Here is a 16,943-nt window from a genome sequence, read left to right as displayed (position 1 = left end):
GATATTTTTGTGGAGTTTTAAAGTTGGCAAAGGGCAGCTAGGTAGTGCTGGGCTTGGAATCAGGAAGACTCATCTTCATGAGTTCAAATCTGGACTCAGGCAATAGCTGGGTGACCCTGGGCAAGTCATTTCACTCTTTTTGTCTCAGTTTCCTCATCTGTAGAATGAGTTGGAAAAGGAAATGGCCAACCACTCCAGCAGCTCTGCCAAGAAAACTTCAAAATGGGGTCACAGAGTTGGATAGGACTGAAACGACTGAAAACCACAATAATCTTGAAATGTATCATCCTTGCTAACACTGTCTCCCATACTAGGGTGGCTTTGCAGCACAGCTGGGATGTCTCCTGAAGTGAGGAAGAAGCACCCACATGCCCCTAGCCTCCCTCCACAGTCCCTCTACAACACCATGCTGGTGCAAACACAAGAGGAACTCATTGTCATGCCTCTGATCCCCCAAAATCAATCAACAGGCATTAAGCATCTAGTAGGGCCTCTTTAGTGAAAGCCTAATTAATGTCTATTGATTCAAGTCCCATAAATGCCCCAGCTCTCTTCTGACTTCTCTCCAACAGCACCCATTGTCCAGAGTGCTCATCCAACCCATAACTATTAGCTAGAAGTTCAGAGCTCACAGCATGGGACTATAACACTAGCACTGGGAGGGGTGATCAACTCCATGGCCCACATTTTAGAGAAGAGGAAATAATGGCTTAGGACCATAAGAATGAGAGCTGAAAGAAACATGGTGGCCCATGTAGTCTGAGTCACACCATCTGAAATAATTCAGAGAGGACAACTATGAGGCTCAGATCACAAGGACTTGCCCAAGGTCCCAGAAGTATTAAGTGTTAGAGGAAGGATTTGAACCCAAGTCATAGGACCCTAACTGGAAAGGACCTTAGGGTGTCTAGCTCGAATCCCCCACTTTCCAGAGGAGAAGGAAGGTCCAGAGAGATTTGGTGCCTTACCTGAGGACATATAAGTAAGAAATGTAAGAAGAGGGATCTGAAGCTAGATTTGCAGACTCCAGGGAAGGGGACCTTTCCACAATATCATGTGACTTTTGAGTTCATCTGGTCTGACCTACCTAAGTGGGTCAAAGCACTGGACTCCTTAGACCTGGGTTTTAGTTTTGGCCAAGTCACTTTCCCAGAACTTTCATTCTCTCTTATTAAATAAAGGTTAGACTAGAGGATTGGTCAGATCCCCTTGAGCACTTGCATTTCTTGACTGATTTCATGGCTGATGCACTAGATCATGGAATGAGGTCCCAGAGAGGTCTGAGATTGGTATGGCAAGCTTCTTGGAGGGAAGAACCAGGCAGGTGGTTTAGCCTTCCAGACTTTAGGGCTTGGGTTTACAAGAAAGAACATTTCCTGGGCTTTCCTGTAGCATTGAGCATCAAGCTCAAGTCAAAAGAGGCTTAATGGATAGAGTCAGCCTCAGAGGTAGAAAAATCTGGACTCGTGTCTGACACAGTTGGCTGTGCGACTCTGAACAAATCACTTCCTCTCTCAAAGAGCCCGAGCCCGAAGTAACTCCTGAATTCTACAGCTGCTGAGCAGATGCTGACCTACATTGGGAGAGGGAATCTCCTTACTGGAAGCTCCTCACAATTATATCACTGGGTTGACCCCCCCCCAAAAAAAAAGAACACCAGTAAGAGAGATGAATAATCATGAGAATGATACTAATGCCAAGTATCAGAGCATGGGTCCATTTTCTTTTTAGAGGATATCTCCTAGCTGTCCAGGAGCTGGGATAAGACTGTGAAGACAGAAAGTACATGTAACAGAAACAAGAAACTGCTTCTTGGGGGTTCCCCTCTCTGGGATCCAGTCATCATCCCAAGGGAGCTTTGTCCAGTGGTGCCTGCTGGGGCCATTCCAGCCTAGACTGAGTCCAACTCCCAAATTTTACACAGAGGGGAACTGAGGCCCAAAGAGGCTATCTCATCTTCTAGGTCATCCAGCTAGTCGGTTTGGATAGGGCTTTGTCTCTTTCCAGTTATTTTGGCCTCCTTCTCTTACTCTTGGCCTCATCTTCTTGGGCCTGAGGCTGGTTCTGCATACGATTCTGAGAGCTGCAGCGAGGCAGGAGGAGATAATGGATCGATTACCAGCATAGTCTGCTACTTCTCAAATGGCCTGGCCATCTCACACTCAGATCTTGCTTACTAGGGAGGCATGTCTGAGAAGATGTGCTGTCCAAGCTCAATATTTTATCAGAGCCATATGAGCAAAACGTAGCCCTGGGCTTGGGGAATGATGCCAAGACACACAGGAGGAAACATCAAGTGTGTGAAACAAGGCATTAGCATGAAGACAGAAAGAAGGGGAGGCAGGGTCTGTGGGACAAAACAACACTTGGGTCATGGGCAATGGGCAGAGCCACTGGCCTGGCCAGCCTGGCCCAGGGCCTTCCAAGGCAGCAGGCCTTCAGAATGGCTGGAGGACTGTTCCTTGAGGAGGGAGAACAGTCTTCCATATTGCTCTGCATCTAAACTGAAGAAGGGATGAGGACTGGAGAACTACTGTAAACGCTGTGCCCCAGAAGTTCACAGGAGCTCACTTAGCTTGAGTGTGCTTAGGGATGCTCGGGAAGACCAAGATTCCACAGAATCCCTATCCCTGGCCTTTGGGAAGGGTCCCTGTTAAAATCTGCTGAAAACATTAGCAGCCAGTAGCTCATGGGAATAATTAGCAGTCAACATGGAGGCCTGGAGAGTTTTGGGAATAGGGTGGCTAGTTTCAATAAGGGGAATTAGCAGGTTTTTGATGGGGGAGAACTGTCAAAGAGGAAAAGGGATACTTGGGAAAACTTTGCCAAGACTGAGCCAGTATTTACTATTGTCTCTGCATCCCTCAGGCTGCAGAACAGGCAGGAGATGACAGGGAACAGATAGAAAAGGGAACAGAACAGGATCGACAACAGGTATAGGCTAGAGACAGAGAACAGAGCAGTGAAGAGAATAAAACAGCAAACAAAATAGAGCAAAGTAGAGAGAGAGAGAGGAGCAGAATAGAATACACAGCAGGCTGGGTCGGGTAGGGTAGCACAGAACTGGGTAAGACTGGGCTAGACAGCTTGGGATAGGATGAGAAAGAACTTTAGAACTTGGAAGGGATAGTAGATATGCTAGAAAGGATCTTGGAGGTCATCCAGCCAAGTCCACTCCGCTAATTTACAGATGATGTTGTCCTTCATTTCTGAAGGGGACCACAACACAAGGCAGGTGATGCCATGACAAGCATGTGAATTGGATTTCAGTGAGGGGAACTGTGCTAAATCACCAGCCTCACTCTCTCCTCCAGAGGATGACTGGAGAGGGCTCTGGATGCGAGGCAGTCAGGGTAAAGTGACTTGCCCAAGGTCACATGGCTAGTAAGAGTCAAGTGTCTAAGGCTGGATTTGAACTCAGGTCCTATTGACTCTAGGGCTGGTACTCTATCCAGTGTGCCACCCAGCTGCCCCATGGCTCCTCTTTTCTAACTCTAGAGCCAGTGCTCCCTTGCCCAAGACTATCAGTTTCCCAACAAGACCTGTCAAGGCGGGTGCTCCTGGCTTTTAGCCCACTGTGGACTTAGCCTCCTGCATTGCCTCTGGTCACTTCCCCTTCAAATCAGTTGCTCAGGCTCGACCTGACCAGAAACTTCCACTGAATTGTCAGCCTTGTCAGTCTTCTGAGGAAAGCCATATATTTGCTGTCAAAGAGCATTCATGAAATACCTAGTGTTTATATTGCCATGGTTTTTATGCATAGAGGCTCCTTCTCCTGTCTACCAACTTAATTCAACCAAGGTTGATTAACTCCCTACTGTGCACATCTGATTATATATCTCGGGAGCTCAGGGAGGTGAGGGGCAACAAGGGGTCACCAAGGACCAGGGCTGAGGAACCACAGCTCATTAGACTTAGAGTCAAGAAGATCTGAGTTCAAATCCTGCCCTAAACAGTCCATATCAATCAATCAACAACCATGTATTAGAGACCTAATTTTACCAGACCTTGTAAACAGCCTTGCCCTCCAGAAGCTTACAGTCTAGCCAGAGGAGACAACATATATACATTACACATACATACATACATACATAGGTACAATGAAATTTGGAGGAGGAAGGTCCTAACAGCAGCGGCCACTCTGGGGTTGAAGATCAGAAAGACTTCATGTGGAAATCTGTAATTGAGCTGAGCCTCAAAGGAAATTAGGAATTCTAAGAACTAAAAAGGAAGGAAGGAGTTCAGTGCAGGCCTGGGGGACCATCAGTGCATTCCAAAGGATTTGTTAGAGCAAAAAAATAGCAAATCACGGAAATGGAGGATGGCATGCCAATTTTGCTGAAATACAGTAATAATGAAGGGGAGTCACAAAATTAGTGATAAGGCTGGAAAGGTAGACTGAAGCCAGGTAAAGAGATAAATGTCTTTTAATGCCAACTGAGGAGTTTTCCTTGGCTCCTGGTGGCAACAGGGAGCCATAGGAGTTAATTGAGCAAAAGAGTGACATAGATTTTTCATTTAAGAAAATCGCTAGTTGTATGAGTGTGGGAAAATTATTCAAACCTTAAACTCTGCATCTCCACTCCTTTATCTGCAAAAGAATAAACTATTTCTGATCTCCCAGGGTGGAGTGGGGAATGTGTTTGGAGTGGGGGTGTTTGGCTCCCACAGAATGTAAAGGGAGAGCCTGTGATTGTGCCTATGGGCAGGTATGTGAGTGTAAGACAAAAGAAATGACCTGGACCTCCTTACACAGGGAGAAATCAAAAACAACTTCCAACTAGTCAGCAGTTGACCTAGGGTCTGTGTCTTCGTCCTAGGCACCTGCTCATTGAAATCCATTCATATTACTGTGTGCCTGCTGTGTTCATTAATGTAATGACAAGGGCAGGTAAAACATATAAGGGTATTAATTAGACTGTAACCCTGACCAATGGTTGGCACAAAGGGGAGGAACAATCCTTTCAAACTGCATGTAAGACTGGACATTGTTGTAATTCACAGCCTTCTCTCACTAGGAGAGATGGTCTTTGCAAAGAAGTTAATAAAAGACATTTTAATCACTCTTGACTAAGTACTTATAATTATGAGCCCTTGATAACAATTGTGAACTCAAAAGATCAATGGAACAAAAACCTTTCGCAAACTTTCAGGCATCTTAGCAATCCTCCGGCACACATACAAGGGAGGCATGACAAGGGACTCCTTCCCAGCATGCCTGGTCTTGGGTGTACCTTTGACATCCCTTTCCTGGTTTCTCTGCATCCCTCCTTCCTGTGGCCCTTCAAGTCTACTGGACAATCCTTAAAATCTGCCTCTAATTTGCAGGGATGAAGCTCTTTCTGGAAACAAACAGCCCCAGTGTCCATAGCTGGGGCTCCAGGTGGGGTGGCATGATGCCATGACCTCCCCCATCCCCATGCCATACTGAATGCTGTGAGACTGGAGGACCCAGGAGTAGCCTCTCCTACTCTAAGCCAAGAAGCCCAGGACTATTTTCCCTGTAGTCTTTGGGCTTGCAGACCACAGGAGCAGCAACCAAGTCTAAAGACTTTTTTTTTTTTGGCAAGAAAAAGAAAAACTTCTTCAAATCCTTTTGTGTCCTTGAGGGTGGAGCATACTGTCTGATAATGGGCCTGGTTTCTATCTCAGTTCCACTAGATGTCAGATGTGGGATGGTTGATTTGCTCAAAAACACAAGGACAATCCACATGGGCTTTATACCTGGGTCATCAGCAGGCCAAGACTTCCTCCATGAAGAGGGTCCCAAGCCTTCAGCTTCCTTGCTCCCATTGGGCCATGTTCAGTAACTTGTCTTCTGGGTTGGACTTCTACCTTTTTGTGAGATAATGGGCATTTATCAACCCCTGCTGAGAAACAGCCCAAACTCATTCAGACCCTGGGACCCCAGGAAACAAGCAAGCTTCTTCTCTCATTAATTCTCAGAAATAGCTCTCATGCCACATTGCCGTGGGTCATGGCACCTGGGGGAGCCTCTCAGTAATTTCAAACATGTTTCAAGCCAATTACTTCACTCTATAGACAGCTGCACTAGTAGGTGCTTATTAAATGACGAATTAACTGAATCATTTGGAACTATGACTGGAACCTCTGCACCCACCCCAAAAAGCAGAAGGCCCCAAACGTTGCTGTCAATGAGCTCCTTCCTCTATCAAGAGACATCATCATCACCTCAGGGGGGCTGCAGATTCCCAGGCCCAGGGAAAAATGGCCCCAGAAATGTTCCAGCCTGGAAGCCACCTGATCCTAAGTCTGCCAAGGTGGCAAGACATTGGAGGATCCCAGTGATGTGTATTTTTTTTGCCTTCCCAGGCTGAGAAGGTAAATAATTCACCAAGTCCAAGTTGCCTGGGCCCTTGATGACATTCAAGGCTTTGTCCATTAACAGGCTCTTTCTTTGCCTCCCCAGTCACCAGACCCACCATGAGGTCCTCTATTTCTGCAACTGAAAGCTATGATTTTGCCCTTTCTATCATCTTCCTCTCCAGTAGCTGTGGGGAGGTTGAGTCTACCCAATTTAAGTCCCTGCATTCAGATGCCAAAGTGATCTTCCTAAAGGGAAGACCCCTCCCCCAACAATACCTTCCAGTGGATCCCTTATTGAGCCTTTGTTGGGCATTCAAAGCCCACCATTACCCAGCCCCCTTCTACCTTTCCAATCTTCTCACACCCTCTCCCCAACCCAGACTCCTCCATTCAGGGACCCCCAGCCTCCTGGATGTGTCCAAAGAAGCCCCTCTGTCTCTTGGCTCTGGCATCTCTGGCTGTGCCCCCCCTCCTTCACTTTGATCACTGACCTCCCCAGTCTCCTTTGAGTCCCACTAAAATTCCACCTTCTGGAGGCAGCCTCCTCAATTCCAGGGTCTTCCCTCTGTTCATTATTTCCAGTTTACCTCCTCCTGAGAGCAGCATCTGGATTGTACTTCTTTGTACCTTGTGACTATTAGTACATGTATTAGACACTCATTAAGTATTTATTGACTAACTGAAATGCTTCCACCCTTATCATCCTTCCAGAGAGTTGTCCCTTATGCTAAAGAACTAAAAAGAAAAACAAAGAGAAAATGAACCAGCACATCTACCAAGTCTGACATTGTATGTAGTATTCCACACCCACAGACCCCCACCTCTTCACTGGCTAGCAGGTGGTCTCTGCTAGCTCTGAAAGCATCGTTCGTGTTGGTCATTTAATAGCTAAGACAAGATAAGCAACTAGACAGAAGAGAAGAATCTGCTGGAAGATCCAACTTGTTAGTAACTTTCAGAGGTGGCCAGACTGGGAGCCTCAGTCAGTCAAGAAGAGTCAATTAGCACGGTGTGAAAAATCTGGGGCCTGAGGAGGGGGCTTAAGGGGCAGGGAGAGGACCCTCCTGGGTGGACATGCTCACCACTCCCAACTTCTTTCCTATTTTACTGTCTGGGAAGATTCTCCATACATCCTCTCTGCAGTCCCCAGGGCGCTGTGGTGAGGGAGATGGGGGAGCAGCCCCATCCACCAGCCTTCTGAATCTTATGGCCTTCCAGGGACCATGGCCACAGGGAGGCAGCCCAGTCTGGGCTGAAGTGGCAGGACCAGCGAAGAGGGAACACGTGGTCACTTAGCTCACTGGGCCAGCCCAGGCATCCCAGTCCATCCAGGTGCCCACTCCAGCATCACCTGGGAGCAGTAATCAAAAGGACCCATCAAAAAAATGCCAAACGGTTTGCCACTCCTCAGATTCTCCAGACCAGAGCACCCTTCTCTTGTTTCCACTCACCTACATCTCGTCTCCTCCTATTAGAATGGAAGCCCATTGAGGACAGGAAGTATCTCCTTTTTGTGTTAATAGCTCCCAAAGTTAGTATAGCCCTTCCTTCTCTTCTTTTTCCTTTTTCCTTCCTCCCTCCCTCCCTCCCTCCCTTCCAAAATAACCAGAGGAATCCCCTGAGGAGGAATTATTTGTGTGTTTTAGAATCACAAGCACTGGGGGCAGCTCGGGTCACAGAAGACAAAGTGTTGGTTCTGGTGTTAGGAGGACCTAAGTTCAAATCTAGCCTCAGATACCCACTAGCTGTATGACCCTAAATAAGTCACTTAACCCATTTTGCCTCAAAAAAATCATAAATATATAAGAACTGAGATATTCAGTAATTTGCCCATAGTTAATTGTTAGCCTATCCCCTTTATTTCTCAGAGGAAAATCTAAAGGACCCTCACTCTAAAATAACATCATAGAAATCAAATGACTTGTCCAGAAGTCAGGAACAGAAGTGGGTTCAAAAATGAGTGACTTGGGTTCCCCAAACCAAGATTTTTCCAATAAAACATCAGGAGGGCACCCCATCTAGGCCACTGTAGGTAAAAATTACTCAGAACCAGGAGTCAGGAGAGCTGGGACCTGGGTCTGGCTCTCTGATTCTCTCACAGTTACACTGTGAAGGATCAAATGAGAATGGGCAGGAATAATACTACTACTACTAATAACAGTAGAAAACATTAATATAGTATTTATACCATGCCAGCCCTATATTAAGCACTTCACAATTACTATCTCATTTAATTGTCACAACAATTCTCAAGGTAGATCCTTTTAGTGTCTTCACATTACAGGTGAGGAAACTGAAGCAAAGAGACTTGCCCAGGATCATACTGCTAATGTTAGAGGCTGGACTTGAATTTGAATACAGGCCTTCCTGATGCCAGGCCGAGCATTCTCTCCAACTATATGGAAGGCTATGTGGTTTAGAGAAGAGATTGTTAGACAGGAATTTCCCAGGTCACCACTAAGTAAGTCACTTCCTCATTCTGGACTTCTGTCTATTAAGAGGGGTAGACCAGAGGACCTCTGGGGTCTTTTCTAGCTCTAATATTCTATGAATTGTGTTCAGTTCTCAGTATACAGTGTAGAGAGAATTTAGATGCAGTGCCCTACTTCCGGAGGGAGGTCACCAGCTTGGTGAAAGGCTTCCAGGCTAGGTTATAGAAGAATCAGTTTAAGGAGATGGGAGGAAAGAAGTCTGAGGGCAGAGGATCATAGAGTCACAGATCTATAGCCGGACCGCATCAGAGGACCACCTCATCAACAACTTCTTTATTCCAATGAGAAAATGAGCACCAGGAGTGAAGTGACTTGCCCAAGGTCACAGGGGCAGCATAGTCTCAGAAATAAAATCTGAATCTATACCCGGTGTCCTTCAAGACTTTGAATGGCTACAATGTGGATAAGAAATTTGATGTGTTTTGTTTGGCTCAGAAGAGGAGTCACAACATGGCACGTGTAGGCTTGGCATCATAAAAAACTTGCCAACAGTGACAGTTATCCAGAAGAGGCAGAAGCTGCCTCCCTGGGGGTCTAAGTGGAGGGAGGATCACCACTGACGGCTATACTGTAGTAGGGTTTTAGGCAGGGGGAGGTTATGAACTGAACTAGTGAAGGGCTTTCCAACTCTGAACCTCAGTGATTCTTAGATGTGAAAGAATCTATAGGGCTCCAGGACAATGAAATTAATATAATTATAACATCAAAACTGATGTAGGATGAAGAAGGTGCAGTAAGTATCTCCCCCCCCCCAATCCCCCTTCCTATTCTCCACCTCCAGGAAGGCCCATAGGTCCTGAAATGTGAGAAAGTCTTGGAATGAATGAGACTGGGCAGACTCTCTTGTTCAGACCTGCTGAGTAAGGCAAAAAGAAGGAATCTGGCTGAGAGCCTAATCTAGACAAGCCGGGAGATGAGAGGATAGGCTCTGCACTGGCTCTCCCTATCATTCGGGCTGATCTCTCTCTCCCCATCTCAAGGTGCTCTATAACAACTTTCAGAGGTGACCTTCAGCTACCCCACAGGGTAACTGCGGAGTTACGAGAAAGAAATAAAAGCCAGGGGAGAAAAATGCTCATTCTGAATCGCACCTTACCAGACAAAGGTGACTTGGGCTCCATAATGGGTTCCCTAAATTGGAACAGCCACCTTTCAGATCTAGTAATGAATCCAAATGACCGCTTCAAGCTCTCACCTTAACTTTCTAGCATCAGATTCAAAATGGTGCCCACTGCTCATGGCCAAAGCAAAGATGAACCAACTAGCTGGGAGGTCTGAATAGTTTTCCAATGCTAACAAACCACTCCTTCCCAAAAGGGCCCTGAGAAGGCACAATTTAACATGGTGGACACTTGGGGACATGCAGCATAGACTGAGAACAAGATCAAGAACACCAAAGATGGAACTTCAAAGTCCCAAGTTTGACTCCCAATGCAGAATTATAAGTGCTGTGGGACCCTGGAGAAGTCCTGTTGAGTGTCTGAGCCTCAGTTTCTCTACTCGGTAATGAAGGGGTTAGACTCTGTGTTCAAAGGTTCCTCCTTCCTCTGGTTTGTATTCTGTTGACTCTTTCACTTTATCACAATGCAAAACCTTATCTGACATCTAGTTCTCCTGGAGCACATCCATCACCAGAGACCCCTAGTTTGGGGCTATTTTTTCCATGAATTGCTTATGGTACTAAGATCCTCCCAGGTAACTGAAAGATTGAGTATCTTAGAGATTAACTTTCAGACTTTCATAAACCTAGGAAAAGTCCTCCTTGTCCCAAAGCAACCACCTCTGCTATTGTCATTCCCCTAAACTGCTAATCCCTAAGGGGCAGGAAATCTGCTAAGAATAGCAACTCATTCCTTTTGCCAAAAATGAGCCATGTAGGATGGCCCCCATGCCAGCTCCACATAGGCCACTTTCCAGGAGATGCCAAAGTGATGAGAGGTGTCACTGGAGGAGGAGGAGTCTCACTTCATTGCGTTTGGTCTGTGGCTTCTGGCCAAGCTGGGCTATGCTGCAAGGGACAGCCCATAATAATTAAATTCCATCATCTTCTCTAGCTTGGGCAGTGGAAAATTAAAGGCTTTTCGGTGGGCTCTGCCAAAACATTTATTGAAATGTAATCTGAGTTGGTTCTTTGGAGAAGCAACAACCTTCAAAACCGATGTCTGGGTTATAATAATGACTCCCACTGTCAGGGAACTTCACTCACAATGATTCTATGAACTGGGGCTTTTATGTAGTGGATCCAAAGCCATTTGACCAAAGACAGTATAAATCTGAACCCAAATCTAACTCTAGTCAATCAACAATCATTTGAATATTTAAACATCTCTTATGGGTCAGGTGCCCCTTGATATGTCACAACTGAGCAACTGAGGACAGGATGACAAGAAGATGGAGGAGTGAGGCTCATATCTGATCCTGGTGCCATAGCGAACCATGGGAGACTATAGAGCAGGAGAGTGACTGCTTTGGTTGCACTGGAGAGAAGAGCAATGAGGTAGAGTCATGCCTTAGTCTAGGTATGAGGGCAATGTCTCTATGAGAGAAGGGGATGGCATGAGAGTCATGATGGAGATAGAAAAGACAGGACTTCCTTCTCTACCAAAACAAGATGAGATGCTTGTGAAGGGAGTGGTGGGAAGTTAGCCTTGCCATCTTTTGCTATATACTTGTGCACACACTTACACACATTCCTCTAAAGGCCTGTAGGGATCTAATATTCTGAACTAACACCTAAAGGCAAAAGGCTCCCTTGGCCAACTTGAGAGTCTTCTCAAATACCACCAGAATTCTGGAACGTTAGATTTAATTTGGCAATGATTTAATATGTTCCCCATCTGTTTAGGAAAAGATACCAGCAATGGAGCTTCAAAGACAAAAACCAACATGATGCCTTTTCTCAGAGGTGTCTGCTAGGAAGTACAACAAATACAGGATAAGTAGAGGAAGAAGGCACTCAAGGCAGGACCTTACTGAGACATCTAAGCTGAGGTTGGAAGGAAGATAAAACAGAGGATGAGAAAGAGAGATCTGAGAAACAGAAAACAGGAAGGAGAGTGCAAGACAGACGGTGCAAAGTCACCAAGGCAGGAGATGGAATGCTTGAGGCTAGGAGCAGCTGGTAGTCCAGCCTGGATGGAATACACAATAATGTGAATGGATGTCATGGGAAACAAAAATGAAAAGGTAAATTGGAGCCCAGGCATTCAGGGTCTTTAATGCTAGACTTGAGTTTTTTATCCTAGAAGCAACAGGGAGACCCACTGTAATTCCACTCTCCCTTTCTAGCCTTATTTCTCATAACTCCCCCTCTCAGAGATCATATTTTAGAAATGGAGGACCATGGAAAGGCAGCATGGGAGGGTGGTGGGAAACAACCTCAGAATCTGGAAGACTCAAGTTCTGTCCCTGACTCATTCTGGATGTGTGACCCTGGGAAAGTCACTCATCTTTTTAGATTTGGGCCCTATAAAATGACAATAAATTGCAAAGGATGTGCTGACTTGTCCTGGAACAGAGTTAGTTCATTGAAGGAACTCCCTACAATAATGAAATCATGGGTATAATAATGGATCAAAGTAATGGACTCCACTTAAGAGACAGAAAGACTTGAATTTGAATCCTGCCTCAGAGACTTATTAGCTTAGTGAATCTGGGGGCAAGTCACTTCACCTCAGTTTCCTTATTTATAAAAAGGGGATAATAATGTCCTCTGTCCCATGGGGTTATGTGAGTTTTAAATAGAAGATGTAAAATGCTTCCAGACCTTAAGTACTATATGTTGGTGCTGGTTGTTGTCATTGCCATCACTCTTACTCCTGTTCCTATCTTTGCAGGACCAAAGCTTTTGATGAGTTGGGTTGGCCAAGTGGAGGCCCTTTAAGGACACAAAAGGATTTGGGGTCAGCAAGAACAAATTGATAGGGAAAGATTCAAGATGAGAGGGAGAGAAGGAGAGAAATGAAGAGAACATGGAGATTTCTTCCTTTAGTTTCAGAGGGGGAAATGGCTCACCCAAGACTCACATCAGAGAAGCAGCAATGGAGCCCCAGACTTTTTGATTCAAATTCAGAGGTGTTTATCCCACCCCACCCCCAGACTGTAACACAACCTAGAACAGAGGAACCCAACCAATCTTGGAGAAGTCATCAAGGAGTTCAGGCCCCAGTTTTGTCAGGAAAGATTGTACAGTAGACCCTGAAGTCAAAAGCCCAGGTCAGATTCCCAACTCTGCCTATCACTTCCCTCTCTGGGTTCAGTTTCCTTCTCTACCAAAACAAGATGAGATGCTTGTGAAGGTTCTTTTCAGCTCCAACAGTGTATGGTTCCCCTTTTTAAAAAAAATCTTAGAGGGTTTTATGCCTTTCCTCTATCTCATCCTATACAACCAGTGCCCGGATCTTGTCCATTCTCTATCCATGATGACTGTCTGGTCCCATTGCCATCAGTGTTAGGCCAGCCCTTCATCACCATCTCTGGGTGATGAGATCAGCCTTCTAAGAGGTCTTGCTGCTTCCTGAAACTTCTCTATCCAATGTCCCTTCACACCTACAGCTATCAGGGTGATACAGGTGGCTTCTCCTCATTCTACTGCTCTAAGCCCGAGTCAAATTCCAGTTTCTGATCCTGCTGTTTGAGGTCCACTAACTCCCCCACTACTCTTTCCCCCACTATTTATCATTCTGCCCCTGAAGGTGCTTGAGACAAACTAGATTATACTTGGCTTTTAGACTTCGAACATGTCAAAGCTTTCTCACCTTGATGACTTAGGTCATTGTGTCTTTTACATGCAGGATGTCTCTCCTCCTTCAAACAACACCTTCTGAGAGAGGCTATCTCTAAGAACCCTTTCAGATTCCTAAGAATCGTCATATAAACAATGGGCTGGATTCTGGAATTGAACCTAATTCTACAAGTCTCCAAGGCTGGGATGCCAAACAGGGTAACCATGCCCAGATTCCTCAACTCAACAGTCATTTCTTAGAAAATGGGGCTGACATCTGGGCCCTGGGCTTCAGCACAAGCCCATTTCTCAGCTGGCTCTCTCAAGGTGTTCATGATAAACCAAAAGCTAGGACAATCACTATTGCTTGATTTTTCCCCTTTTTAAGATTATTCCCCTTCTCTCTCAAGCTAAAGGACAGAGAAAACATGAAGCAAACTTTGGAACAGCATCTCCAGTGTGGCATTTCCCAGTCTCAGGATTCCTGGGGAGCCCTGCTGCTCAACACAGAATTTGGTTCTGGTGACATGGTTTTTCCTGACTGTTAGAACACATTCTTTCATATGAACTTGGGTTTCTCTCCTCCTTGGCTTCAGAAGAAAAAGAGAGACTGGTGACTTAACACAGTACCCCTCATTCATTTGCATGTTCAAAAGCTGTTTTGGGCTTTGTTCATCAAGGGAACAGCCTTCAACCTTGGATAGGGCAATATTAGAGGTCATTAGAGTACAACATCCATCCATCCATCCATCCATCCATCCATCCACCCACTCACCCATCTGTCTGTCTGTCCGTCCATCCATCTGTCTATTATCTGTCTATCTTTATCTTCCTATCATCTATCTATTATCTATCAAACTATCCATCTCTATTATCTATATTAATCTATCATCTGTCTATCATCCATCTATCTACTCATCTACATTTCTATCTATCCATCTATCTTCATATCTATCTATCTGTCCATCTGTCTGTCTGTCTGTCTGTCTATCTATCTATCTGACACAGGGAATAGAGTCAGGAGGATGGGAGTTCAAATCCCACCTCAGGCACTTGACAATTACTAACTGTGTGACCTTGAACAAGTTATGTAACCCTGACTGCCTTACATCCAGGGTTGTCTCCAGTCATCCCGATTCCTATTTGGCCACTGGATACAGATGGCCCTGGAGGAGAAAGTGAGACTGGTGACTTAGCACAGCAATGCCTCACTTTTGTGATCTGCTTCAAGAATGAAGGACAAAATGTGATCTATCTATCTACCTCTTTATCATCTAACTGTATCTGTTCATCCAAGGGCAATTAGATGGTGCAGTGGATAGACCACTGAACTTGGAGTCAGGAGGATGGGAGTTCCAATGACACCTCAAACACTTGATACTAGCTGTGTGACCTTGGGTAAGTCACTTAACTCTGACTGCCTTGCATACAGGGCATCTCCAGTCATCCTGATTCCTATCTGGCCACTGGATCCAGATGGCTCTGGAGGAGAAAGTTAGACCAATGACTTAGCACAGACACCCCGCACCCCATCAAATCAAATTCACGTACTTGTCAAGGCATCACCTCCCTGATGTCGTGGTCTGCTTCAAGAATGAAGGAAAACCATTATTATCATGGCATCACCTCCCTGATGTCGTGGTCTGCTTCAAGAATGAAGGAAAACCATTATTATCACGGCATCACCTCCCTGATGTCGTGGTCTGCTTCAAGAATGAAGGAAAACCATTATTATCACGGCATCACCTCCCTGATGTCACGGTCTGCTTCAAGAATGAAGGAAAACCATTATTATCACGGCATCACCTCCCTGATGTCACGGTCTGCTTCAAGAATGAAGGAAAACCATTATTATCACGGCATCACCTCCCTGATGTCATGGTCTGCTTCAAGAATGAAGGAAAACCATTATTATCATGGCATCACCTCCCTGATGTCGCAGTCTTCTTCAAGAACGAAGGAAAACAACCACAACCACAACCACTCCATTTAGCAGATATGACCCAGGCCAACGGATAATAATTCCATTGAGCTGCTAAGGACACAAACACAAAAGGAACTGCTCCCCCCCCCCCCACTGCAGACTGTGGAGATCCAGAGGTAAGGTGACCTCTGGAGACAGCTGTGAATACCTTCCCCAAAATAATATGAACAGACGGCATTTCTAGAATGTTCTAAAGCGTGTAAGTGCTTTACATATATTATCTCATTGGATTACCACAACTCTGTGAAACAGGTGCCTCAGGTAATTTTATCCCATTTCTCAGATAAGGAAAACTGAGCCTTAGGGGCAGGATTTTAACTCAGCTCTTTCAGATTCCAAATCCAAGAGTCTAACCACTCTCAGAACTGTAGGCTTTATCTCATCACTTAGCAATAGCACCAATGGAGCTAAAAACAGGAAAGAATCCCAGGGGAAGGCTGGCTAGGGGAAATCTGACTGGGGATCATGGAGTCACAGCAGAGACATGGAAAGCATGTGATCAAGATAAAAGAATAAAGCTGGGGGGGCACTTTGTAAAAGACAAATGGTCATCCCTTCTATTTCATGGTAGCCCTTTGATCTGTGCAGAATTTCTTGGCTGCAGTTTCCTGTTTTAAAAACCAACTTTCCTTTGGATGTTACTGAGGAACCTTGGTTTCTGACCCACCTGGCCCTTGGTTTATGCTGATGTGGATCCTGATTTGAATTCCCCTGTTTCTCCCCCCTCAGCTTTGGAGATGGCCTTCAAACCACCACCACTGCCCCAGCCATGTCTAAGGACAGGATAGTGTTAAATTCTGGCTATTATATCACACTGTTGAGACATACTGAACTGTCAGTCCACTAAGAATCTTAGGCTTCTTTCAAGGACTTAGTGCCACTGATTTCTTCAGAGGCCCACAAAGGCCATAAGAAGTCTTTTCCTTTGGAACATATGACTATCTCATTTTGCAGTGCTCATAAAAAGACTATCATATTGAAGACTTGGGATGTAAACCCCAAATCTCTTACTAAACAGTAAGATGTAGAAAAATTCTATGAAAAATTCCATAACATCCTTTAACCAAGTCAAAAGTGATTTTGAAAACAGGTGAAGAGGCTAGAGACCAAAATTTTGGGGGGAAATGGTACAAGATTAAGAAATGTTGGTAGCTACCTAGAAATGTCAGAACATCATCACAAATCAACATTTACTGTATCTTAAAAGGCAGCTAGCTAGAAGGTTCAATGAATAGAATGCTGGGTCTGGAAGCAGAAGGATCATCTTCCCAAGTCCAAATCTGCCTCAGACACTTACTAGCTGTGTGACCCCAGGTAAGTCACTTAACTGTTTGCCTCAGCTTCCTCATCTGTAAAATGAACCAGAGAAGGAAATGACAGACCACACCAGTAGCTTTGCCAAGAAAACCCCAAATGG

General features: G+C 45.2%; 1 protein-coding gene across 12 annotated transcripts in view; it reads right to left on the bottom strand.

Moving 5' to 3' along the window:
* Positions 1–16,943, bottom strand: part of COL26A1 (collagen type XXVI alpha 1 chain) — a 262,250-nt gene that overhangs the window by 56,854 nt on the left and 188,453 nt on the right. Inside the window, exons 1-2 of one of the 12 annotated variants that reach the window (XM_074189527.1) lie at positions 13,577–13,662; positions 5,725–5,835 (exon numbers count right to left, since the gene is read on the bottom strand). The exons of 10 other annotated variants lie outside the window; for them this stretch is intronic. The gene's annotated coding sequence lies outside the window, so the exon portion shown is untranslated. Of the gene's footprint in view, positions 1–5,724; positions 5,836–13,576; positions 13,663–16,943 lie in introns of those variants that run through there. One more of the 12 variants, XM_074189525.1, reaches the window with a different exon arrangement.

This window comes from Macrotis lagotis, chromosome 5 (genome assembly GCF_037893015.1).
Source record: "Macrotis lagotis isolate mMagLag1 chromosome 5, bilby.v1.9.chrom.fasta, whole genome shotgun sequence".
NCBI classification, from domain to species: Eukaryota; Metazoa; Chordata; class Mammalia; order Peramelemorphia; family Peramelidae; genus Macrotis; species Macrotis lagotis.
Note: the sequence above shows the minus strand (reverse complement) of the source record. Positions and strands in the feature narration are given on the sequence as shown.